Source organism: Euprymna scolopes, chromosome 37, assembly GCF_053919585.1.
Source record: "Euprymna scolopes isolate OS-2025 chromosome 37, ASM5391958v1, whole genome shotgun sequence".
NCBI lineage: Eukaryota > Metazoa > Mollusca > Cephalopoda > Sepiida > Sepiolidae > Euprymna > Euprymna scolopes.
Genome location: NC_136518.1, coordinates 66,195,419 through 66,198,206, shown reverse-complemented (window position 1 = coordinate 66,198,206; position 2,788 = coordinate 66,195,419). Strand labels below are relative to the sequence as shown.

Below are 2,788 nucleotides of genomic sequence, written 5' to 3'. Positions count from 1 at the left end.
CTGGAGCTGTGTTGAGAACTTGTAATGGAAATAACAATGGAACAGAGCCAGCTTAACGTATCTTTTGTGTGGAAGATGTTGAAGGGAAGAGAAACGGGTATCACCAACTAGGTTTCGAACTTTGCTAAGACAGGATAGTGTGCTTCGGGTAGCTCCTGCCAAGATTTGGCAACAGTACTAAATCCTATGATGTACGTGCCTCTTATGTAGGTATATTGTTGCATCGGCAGTGAGATGTCTACCAGAGAGCTAGAATAACCCAGCCATTTTTCCGGCGATCTTAGCAACGGATTTGATATGGAAAAGGAAAATAAATCCAATGTAGAGTATAGGAATATGCACATTTCATAAAAAAAGGAAGGAATATAAACAAGATAGTAACGTTTTGTTTGTTAAGACCAAGGTGGAGTATCTGTTCTCCGTCATTTTTCTGTTTGCAGTCAGTGGAAGATATTTTCTTTTTGTTCTAACCAATGTGTCCCTTTCTGGAGAGCTGGATATTTATTCCTCAAGTCGTAAACTAGCTAGTATCGTTCTATGTCTTTTATTACAGGGGACAAAGTATATGCCGGCGTTGTCCCCTTTAATCACTGCCACCAGATGTATATAGTAGAAACAAAACGTAAATTTGAAATAAGATTTAGTGAACATAGAAGACAGATGAAGAACGGCAACCCCCTAAACACACCTTTTTCCACAGTTCTAAACATGACATCGAGGTTAGCTTTACACGTGCAAAAATGATCAAATATATATATACACACACACACACGCACATATATATATATATATATATATATATATATATATATGGGGGGGTTATTTAACGATAACTACTTAATTTACTCACATAAAATTAATATACGAAAGTATAAATTTATGCGTAAACTTTAAGTATTTACTTCAAAAGTGCTCAATACGTAGGTAGAGCTAGTTAGTAATTTATTAAATATATATGCCGATCAAGCTACACTGAATATTCCGCGTTTCATCCACTCATGGACTCCTCAGGCTTATGCGCGAATTCTGTGGTTGTTTATCGTTTTTATATGCTCCTCTTCTATTGAGATTTTAGTTAGCCAATCAGCTTTCTAGTATCCACCGCGCCCTTCCTATCAGCCAATGAGCATGCATTTATCGGAAAAAGGCCTATTTGGCCTCTGCTTGACCTGTTCCTTTGCGTGTGCTCTATTTAGTTTCTTGATATGTTTTAAAACTAGGTTAGTGTTTTTTTTTAATGTTAGTTTATATATAAATATATATGTGTACATACATATATAAAATCTCAATAGAAGAGGAGCATATGAAAACGATAAACAACCACAGATTCGCGCATAAGCCTGAAGAGTCCTAGAGTGGATGAAACGCGGAATATTCAGTGTAGCTTAATCGCCATATATATTTTATAAATTACTAATTACTATATATATATATGTATATATATATATATATATATATATATATATATATATATATATATATATATGGGTTTATTTAATGTTTCCTTAACTTTAAAACATTGAGTATCTTTGCCAATGAAGTGTTCTCAGGGTACATCTAATCTATTTGATGGTTTAATGTTTGTGAACTATAAAGAATTTATCTGGTTGAGTATTTAACCTATACCCTATCTGTAATTGTATCTGTAGTGGGGAGGGGTATGAAATGAAAACCTTTGGAATATGAGTGATGCCGTCAGATATTTCCGCATCCACAATATACACTCGTGTGAACAGCTAATCTCTATTGGAGAATTTAAATTGAATAAGATCTTGTAGTATCAGTATAAATCTATCCCGGAGTAATTCTTTTTGAATTTCGGTTATAATATTATTCGTAATATTTCGTTAAGGTTTACATGTAGGGCGGAGTACACTTATATTAACTTGTCCCGACAAACACCTGTACAGAAAACCGAAGAAAGACTCTCGAAGGTGGTGTTTATATGACATTTAAAAAAATGTTGTTTGTGAATGAAAACTCGATTGTGAATTTTTAGTCGCGTGCAAGCGACTCTATAAGTCACTGTGTCGGTCTGTCCGTAACACTTTTGTGCTTGGCCTTTTTGATTAAGATCAAAGGTCTGTTGTTAATAGATGCTGTTCTTAGCTTTTTAAGTTTTTTCTTGGCCTTCGGGCCGGAATCAAAGTGTAGTATCTTTTTCGGCAGATACTGCCAGCAAAGACCATATGTGGAGGCAACCCCACATATAAGACCTTGGTCAATGTAGGGGCAACCCTTCATACCAATAGTAACTACCCAGCTCCCCTAATCCCCGGGTAGTTGGTCCCCATTTCCCCGACACTCCTCATATTAAAATCGGCCTTGTGCCTAATTTGCTCAGTGGGGGAGCTAATAAATACCCTTTTCTTGGCCTTTTGGCCAAGATCAAAGTGTAGTATCTGTTCTTACTACATGCTGTACTTATGTTTGTAACTTTGTGATATAAAGTGGAGGATCACTTTTCTGTATTAATTTAATGTAAAATGATCACCCACTGTACGACCAATTAGTCTCAAAGCCATTCAAGCAATTCTCCAGATCATTCAAGTTGTTTTTGAAGGATTCCACTCATTTTTTAAGCATTCAAGTCATTCTTAATGTCATTCAATTCACCCTTAAGTTCATTAAAGTCATTCTAAGTCATTTACTTTTTATTTATTTAAGTCATTTTAGCCCATTTTTCGGTCATTTTAGTTTATCTTTAAGAATTTCATGCCAATCCTACATTCACGCATTCATTCATTACACGAGAGAACGCGACTAATAGCTATCGGCCTTGTTACAA

At 35.4% G+C, this 2,788-nt stretch overlaps 1 pseudogene; it reads left to right on the top strand.

Moving 5' to 3' along the window:
* Positions 1-2,361: 2,361 nt before the first annotated feature.
* On the top strand, positions 2,362-2,574 carry LOC145261333 (U2 spliceosomal RNA; annotated as a pseudogene).
* The last annotated feature ends 214 nt before the right edge of the window (positions 2,575-2,788 follow it).